Here is an 8,930-nt window from a genome sequence, read left to right on the forward strand (position 1 = left end):
CGCCCTGATCCAGTCGCCGCCGCCTCGGATTCGCGCCGCCCGCACCTCCCGGGGCCAGATCCGGCCGCTCCCCGGCCTCCCCCCGCCGCGCTCGAGCCTCGCCGTCGCCGGAGACGGAGGTACCGGCCTCCTCTCGCCAGAGTTGATTTTCTTTCTCGCGGGGTGATCTTTTTTCTACTAAGTCCCAAAATTCTCAGGTCCATATGCTCATGTTCGTAGGCCCGTAACTTTGCATCCGTAGCTCCGATTCATGCATATAGCATATCAAAATGTTTATCTCAGAGAGTACATCATTTCATTCCATTGCGTCATTTTCATTTGAGTTCATCTTGATGCCCGAAATGCTGTTAGAAGAGGGCTACTTGAGTTAATTGTCAGATCTGCTACTCCCTTTAGGTTTTTGTCATTTTTGCCATGATTAATGTGTGCATGCTATGCCCTCATGCTCTACATGTGTTTTGTTAAGGGTTTTGTCATCTTTCCAGAGGTGCAACCCATGTATTTTTGTGATGTGTGTGGTGACTTGTGCAAGCTTGCAAAGTGGTGCAGTTGCTAATTCTGTTTTCAGGGACTTAGCAATTCCACTAAATCCTTGATCTGTTTATCTCATGATGCCATATGTTCTTGTTGTTTCCTAGTGATCCGTGCCTCTTTTGATGATGATCAGTAAGGATGTTTTGTTAATCTTGTAGTGCTCTAGCCATCCATGTCTTTGTTTGCAATTATGGAGCACTCTATCTTGAGTCAATCGAGCTCTACTTTTGCTACTTTGTGAATCTGGGAAGATTGTCAACTTGTTTGCAATTTTTCCGGTGATGTTATAGTTGATCCGTGCATGCTATGCTATTGTTATTGCCATGTCTAGCTTGAATTTTGTGCCTTCTTGATGGATGTATGCTTGTCTTGCCATGACTTGCACCATAGTGAGTGCATCGAGCTCGTAAACATGCCTACTTGAGTTATATTTTAGCATGTGTCAGTTTTCACTAAGTCTGAAAACTGATTGTGTTTTTGCTATGTTCACATGCTTGCAATTGTATTTTCTGATCCCTTTTGGCTCAAGGTCACTAAGGGACTTTTATTAAGCTCTTTGAGTAGCTCCATTCCATGCTTTACTTTGCCATGTTCAGGTCCTGTAGCATGTAGTTTTGTTGCTCCGAAGAGGGCTACCTGATCTGAAAGTCCAGACAAGTGTTAATTTCACTAAGTCTGAGATCTATTTGTCATATGCATTTTTGCCATGCTTGTTTGAACCTGTTAATGGATGAATTGGCCGTAGCTCAGTGCTAGACTTTTGTTAAGCATCTTGTGTGCATCCCTTCCATGTATTTTGTTGTCATGTTTGGTTGCTGTAGCATGTTCATCTCATTGCATTTAGTTGGCTACTTGCTGTAAATCGCAGACCGGTGTCATATTTGAATCGCTTGCCATTTCCAAACCGTAACTCCGATTCCGGCGTTCTTTATATCGTTTTCAAGAGATTTAATCTCATATTTCCAGTGGCACACTTGGAATTCCAAGTTGAGGCCAGGTTCATGCATTTACTGTCATATCTTGCATTTTGCATCCCGCATCGCATCCCGCATAGCATATCATCTTTGCATTGTGTTGTTTGAGTTTGCACGTGGTTGATTGTATCCTTGTTGCTTGTTTGTCTTGTTTGGGTAGAGCCGGGAGATGAGTTCGCTAACGAGGAGCCCGTTGAGTTTGCTTTCGAGGATCCAGTCAACTCTGACAACTGTGCAGGCAAGATGATCATACCCTCGAAATCACTACTCTCTTTGCTATGCTAGTTTTCTCGCTCTTTTACTATGCCATTGCTACGATGCCTACCACTTGCTTTCAAGCCTCCCAAATTGCCATGTCAAACCTCTATCCCACCATTGTCCTAGCAAACCGTTGATTGGCTATGTTACCGCTTTGCTCAGCCCCTCTTATAGCGTTGCTAGTTGCAGGTGAAGATTGAAGGCCATTCCTTGTTGGAACATTTATTTACTTGTTGGGATATCATTATATTATCTTGTTATCTTAATGCATCTATATACTTGGTAAAGGGTGGAAGGCTCGGCCTCTCGCCTAGTGTTTTGTCCCACTCTTGCCGCCCTAGTTTCCGTCATGTCGGTGTTATGTTCCCGGATTTTGCGTTCCTTACGCGGTTGGGTTACAATGGGAACCCCTTGATAGTTCGCCTTTATTAAAGCTTTTCTAGCAATGCCCAACCTTGGTTTTACCATTCGCCACCTAGCCTTTTTTCCCTTGGGTTACCGGAGCCCAAGGGTCATCTTATTTTAACCCCCCGGCCAGTGCTCCCTTTGAGTGCTGGTCCAAACTGGGCAGCCTGCGGGGCCACCTCGGGGAAACTCGAGGCTTGGTTTTACTCGTAGCTTGACCTATCTGAGTGTGCCCTGAGAACGAGATATGTGCAGCTCCTATCGGGATTTGTCGGCACATTCGGGCGGTGTTGCTGGTCTTGTTTTAACCTGTCGAAGTGTCTTGAGTAACCGAGTATGATCGAAACGTCTTGGGAGGAGGTCTATTCCTTCGTTGACCGTGAGAGCTTGTCATGGGCTAAGTTGGGACTCCCCTGCAGGGATTGAACTTCCGAAAGCTGTGCCCGCGGTTATGGGCAGATGGGAATTTGTTAATGTCCGGTTGTAGATAACTTGAACCTTAACTTAATTAAAATGAATCAACTGAGTGTGTTACCGTGATGGCCTCTTCTCGGCGAAGTCCGGGAAGTGGACACGGTGTTGGAGTAATGTTTGCGCAGGTTGCTCTCTAGTTTCTCGCTCGCGCTTTGCCTCCTCTTCTCGCTCTCTTTTGCGAATAAGTTAGCCACCATACTTGCTAGTCGCTTGCTATAGCTCCACTTATATTTACCTTGCCTTACCTATAAGCTTAAATAGTCTTGATCGCGAGGGTGCGAGATTGCTGAGTCCCTGTGGCTCAGAGATTACTATTACACCAGATGCAGGGCCTGATGATTCCGTTCTAGGAGACGCGTATGAGCTCAAGTGGGAGTTCGACGAAGACTCTCAACGACACTATGTTTCCTTTCCCGATGATCAGTAGTGGTGCCCAGTTGGGGGTGATTGGGACCGTGTCGCATGTTGGGTTATCTTTTATTTTGGTGCCGTAGTTGGGCCATGAGTGTTTGGATGATGTAATGTTATTTATGTACTTGATTGACGTGGCGAGTGGAAGCCAACTATGTTATCTCCCATTTATTATTTATATTTCATGGGATGTTGTAAAGATTGCCTAACTTGCGACATATGCCTTCAATGCGATTATGCCTCTAAGTCATGCCTCGACACGTGGGAGATATAGTCGCATCGAGGGTGTTACATTAAGCGCCGCCCACAGCCATTTTGCACGTAGTATAACGTGGAGCTTAGTAGCATGCGACCGCACGTGCGCACGAGGTTGCTATGGATGCCATGTGTGCCCTTTTGGGTTCTACGATAGGGTGTGTCGACTGCAAATTAAAATTTTCCTACACACAGAACAACCAAGAACATGCTACGGGAGATGGATCACAAATCGTTACCATTAGACACGCAGTGCCGTGCAGCGAAAGAGTTGGGGTGGCACGTCTCCTCCTTCTTGTCGTCGGTTCCCTCGTACAAGTTCACCGGAGCGGCACAAGTGAAGGAAATATGCCCCAGAGGCAATAATAAAGTTGTTATTTATATTTCCTTATATCATGATAAATATTTATTATTCATGCTAGAATTGTATTAACCGGAAACTTAGTACATGTGTGAATACATAGACAAACAGAGTGTCACTAGTATGCCTCTACTTGACTAGCTCGTTGAATCAATGATGGTTATGTTTCCTAACCATAGACATGAGTTGTCATTTGATTAATGGGATCACATCATTAGAGAATGATTTGATTGACTTGACCCATCCGTTAGCTTAGCACGATGATCGTTTAGTTTGTTGCTATTGCTTTCTCCATAACTTATACATGTTCCTATGACTATGAGATCATGCAACTCCCGAATAACGGAGGAACACTTAGTGTGCTATCAGACATCACAACGTAACTGGGTGACTATAAAGATGCTCTACACGTGTCTCCGATGGTGTTTGTTGAGTTGGCATAGATCGAGATTAGGATTTGTCATTCCGAGTATCGGAGAGGTATCTCTAAGCCCTCTCAGTAATACACATCACTATAAGCCTTGTAAGCGATGTGACTAATGAGTTAGTTACGGGATGATGCATTACGGAACATGTAAATAGACTTGCCGGTAATGAGATTGAACCAGGTATTGAGATACCGATGATCGAATCTCGGACAAGTAACATACCGATGACAAAGGGAACAACGTATATCGTTATGCGGTTTGACCGATAAAGATCTTCGTAGAATATGTAGGAGCCAATATGAACATCCAGGTTCCGCTATTGGTTATTGACTGGAGACATGTATCGGTCATGTCTACATAGTTCTCGAACCCGTAGGGTCCGCACGCTTAACATTCGGTGACGAGCAGTATTATGAGTTTATGTGTTTTGATGTACCAAAGGTAGTTCGGAGTCCTGAATATGATCATGGACATGACGAGGAGTCTCGAAATGGTCGAGGCATAAATATTGATATATTGGACGGCTATATTCGGACACCGGAAGTGTTCCGGGTGATTTCGGAGAAAACCGGAGTGCCGGAGGGCTACCGGAACCCCCCCGGGGAAAGTTGGGCCTTCATGGGCCGTAGGGAAGAGGGGATGCAGCCCACAAGGGGCAGCCGCGCCCCCTCCCTATAGGGAGTCCGAATTGGACTAGGGAGGGGGGCGCGCCCCCCTTTCCTTCTCCTCTTCCTCTACCTACCTTCCTTCCCCTTCCCCTCCTAGTTGGACTAGGAAAGGGGGAGTCCTACTTCTACTAGGAGGAGGACTCCTCACCTCCTTGGGCTGGCGGCCTCCCCCTTGCTCCTTTATATACGGGGGCAGGGGGCACCCTAGAACACACAAGTTGATTGTTTCCAGCCATGTACGGTGCCCCCCCTCCACCATAATCCACCTCGGTCATATCGTCGTAGTGCTTAGGCGAAGCCCTGCGCCTGTAGCTTCATCATCTCCGTCATCACGCCGTCATGCTGACGAAGCTCTCCCTCGACACTCAGCTGGATCGAGAGTTCGTGGGACATCACCGAGCCGAACTTGTGAAAATCACGGAGGTGTCGTACTTTCGGTACTAGGATCGGTCGAATCGTGAAGACGTACGACTACATCAACCGCGTTGTCATAATGATACGTCTCCAACGTATCTATAATTTTTGATTGCTCCATGCTATATTATCTACTATTTTGGGCAATATTGGGCTTTATTATCCACTTTTATATTACTTTTGGGACTAACTTATTAACCGGAGGCCCAGCCCAGATTTGCTGTTTTATGCCTATTTCAGTGTTTCGAAGAAAAGGAATATCAAACGGAGTCGAAACGGAACGAAATCAACTGGAGAAGTTATTTTTGGAAGGAAACCTACCAGATAGACTTGGCCCCTACGTCAGAAGATGAAGGAGGAGCTCACGAGGGTAGGGGGCGCGCCCCCCTGCCTCGTGGCCCCCCTTCCGTCCACCAACGTACCTCTTGCACCCATATATACCTACGTAACCTAAAACTTCCAGAACAGAGATTAGATCGGGAGTTCCGCCGCCGCAAGCCTCTGTAGCCACCAAAAGTCAATCGGGACCCTGTTCCGGCACCCTGCCGGAGGGGGGATCCCTCACCGGTGGCCATCTTCATCATCCCGGCGCTCTCCATGACGAGGAGGGAGTAGTTCACCCTCGGGGCTGAGGGTATGTACCAGTAGCTATGTGTTTGATATCTCTCTCTCTCTCTCTCTCGTGTTCTTGAGATGATACGATCTTGATGTATCGTGAGCTTTGCTATTATATTTGGATCCTATGATGTTTCTTCCCCCCTCTACTCTCTTGTAATGAATTGAGTTTCCCCTTTGAAGTTATCTTATCAGATTGAGTCTTTAAAGATTTGAGAACACTTGATGTATGTCTTGCCGTGGATATCTGTGGTGACAATGGGATATCACGTGATTAACTTGATGTATGTTTTGGTGATCAACTTGCGGGTTCTACCCATGAACCTATGCATAGGGGTTGGCACATGTTTTCGTCGTGATTCTCTGGTAGAAACTTTGGGGCACTCTTTGAGGTTCTATGTGTTGGTTGAATAGATGAATCTGAGATTGTGTGATGCATATCGTATAATCATACCCACGCATACTTGAGGTTCCATTGGAGTATCTAGGTGACATTAGGGTTTTGGTTGATTTGTGTCTTAAGGTGTTATTCTAGTACGAACTCTAGGGCTGTTTGTGACACTTATAGGAATAGCCCAACGGATTGATTGGAAAGAATAACTTTGAGGTGGTTTCGTACCCTACCATAATCACTTCGTTCATTCTCCGCTATTAGTGACTTTGGAGTGACTCTTTGTTGCAAGTTGAGGGATAGTTATGTGATCCAATTATGTTAGTATTGTTGAGAGGACTTACACTAGCGAAAGTATGAACCCTAGGCCTTGTTTCCTATCATTGCAATACCGTTTACGCTCACTTTTATCGCTTGATACCTTGCTGTTTTTATATTTTCAGATTACAAAAACTATTATCTACTATCCATATACCACTTGTATCACCATCTCTTCGCCGAACTAGTGCACCTATACAATTTACCATTGTATTGGGTGTGTTGGGGCCACAAGAGACTCTTTGTTATTTGGTTGCAGGGTTGCTTGAGAGAGACCATCTTCATCCTACGCCTCCCACGGATTGATAAACCTTAGGTCATCCACTTGAGGGAAATTTGCTACTATCCTACAAACCTCTGCACTTGGAGGCCCAACAACGTCTACAAGAAGAAGGTTGTGTAGTAGACATCACATAACGCTTCCGCTTACGGTCTAGGAGGGTTCATGGACAACACTCTTCCCCTCTCGTTGCTATGCATCACCATGATAAATCTTGCGTGTGCGTAGGATTTTTTTTGAAATTACTGTGTTCCCCAATAGTGGCATCAGAGCCAGGTCTATGCGTAGATGTTATATGCACGAGTACAACACAAAGGAGTTGTAGGCGTGGGTATTTACATATTTCTTGCCGTCACTAGTTGATTCTTGATTCAGCGGTATTGTTGGATGAAGTGGCCCAGACCGACATTACGCGTACGCTTACGCGAGACTGGTTCTACCGAGGTGCTTCGCACACAGGTGGCTGGTGGGTGTCAGTTTCTCCAACTTTAGTTGAATCAGATTCATTGAACAGGGTTCTTTCTGAAGATCAAAAAGCAATCGCTATACCGCGTTGTGGTTTTTGATGCGTAGGTAAGAATGGTTTTTGCTCAGCCTGTAGCAGCTACGTAAAACCTACAACAACAAAGTAGAGGACATCTAACTTGTTTTTGCAGGGCATGTTGTGATGTCATATGGTCAAGACATGATGCTAAATTTTATTGTATGAGATTATCATGTTTTGTAACACAGTTATCGGCAACTGGCAGGAGCCATATGGTTGTCACTTTATTTTATGAAATGCCATCGCCATTAATTGCTTCACTTTATCACTAAGCGGTAGCGATAGTCGTAGTAGCAATAGTTGGCGAGACAACAATGATGCTTCGATGGAGATCAAGGTTTCAAGCAGGTGATGATGGTGATCATGACGGTGCTTTGGAGATAGAAATCAAAGGCACAAGATGATGATGTCCATATCATATCACTTATATTCATTACATGTGATGTTTATCCTTTATGCATCTTATTTTGCTTAGTTCGGCGGTAGCATTATAAGATGATCTCTCACTAAATTTCAAGGTACAAGTGTTCTCCTTGAGTATGCACCGTTGCTATAGTTCGTCGTGCCGAGACACAACGTGATGATCGGGTGTGATAAGCTCTACGTTCACATATAATGGGTGCAAGCCAGTTTTGCACAAGCAGAATACTCAGGTTAAACTTGACGAGACTAGCATATGCAGATATGGCCTCGGAACACTGAGACCGAAAGGTCGAGCGTGAATCATATAGTAGATATGATCAACATAGTGATGTTCACCATTGAAAACTACTCCATCTCACATGATGATCGGACATGGTTTAGTTGATATGGATCACGTGATCACTTAGATGATTAGAGAGATGTCTATCTAAGCGGAGAAGAAGGATGTCAAGTGAAAGGTATATTTGATATACATGTTATTGATGTGTACCTTACTAATGCTCGTAGTAGTGCCTGGGTATTTGATACTAGTTCAGTTGCTAACATTTGCAACTCGGAACAGGGGCTACGGATTAAGCGAAGATTGGCTAAGGACGAGGTGACGATGCGCGTGGGAAATGGTTCCAAAGTTGATGTGATCGTCGTCCGCATGCTACCTCTACATCTACCTTCGGGATTAGTTTTAGACCTAAATAATTGTTATTTGGTGCCAGCGTTGAGCATGAACATTATATCTGGATCTTGTTTGATTTGAGACAGTTATTCATTTAAATCAGAGAATAATGGTTGTTCTATTTATATGAGTAATATATTTTATGGTTATGCACCCTTGATGAGTGGTATATTTTTACTAAATCTTGATAGTAGTGATACACATGTTCATAGTATTGAAGCCAAAAGATGCAGAGTTGATAATGATAGAGCAACTTATTTGTGGCACTGCCGTTTGGGTCATATTGGTGTAAAGCGCATGAAGAAACTCCATTCAGATGGACTTCTGGAATCACTTGATTATGAATCACTTGGTACTCGTGAACCATGCCTCATGGGCAAGATGAATAAAACTCTGTTCTCCGGAACAATGGAGCGAGCAACAGAGTTATTGGAAATCATACATATTGATGTATGTGGTCCAATGAACATCGAGGCTCGCGGCGGATATAGTTATTTTCTCACC

The sequence above is a fragment of the Triticum dicoccoides genome, chromosome 5A, assembly GCF_002162155.2.
Source record: "Triticum dicoccoides isolate Atlit2015 ecotype Zavitan chromosome 5A, WEW_v2.0, whole genome shotgun sequence".
NCBI lineage: Eukaryota > Viridiplantae > Streptophyta > Magnoliopsida > Poales > Poaceae > Triticum > Triticum dicoccoides.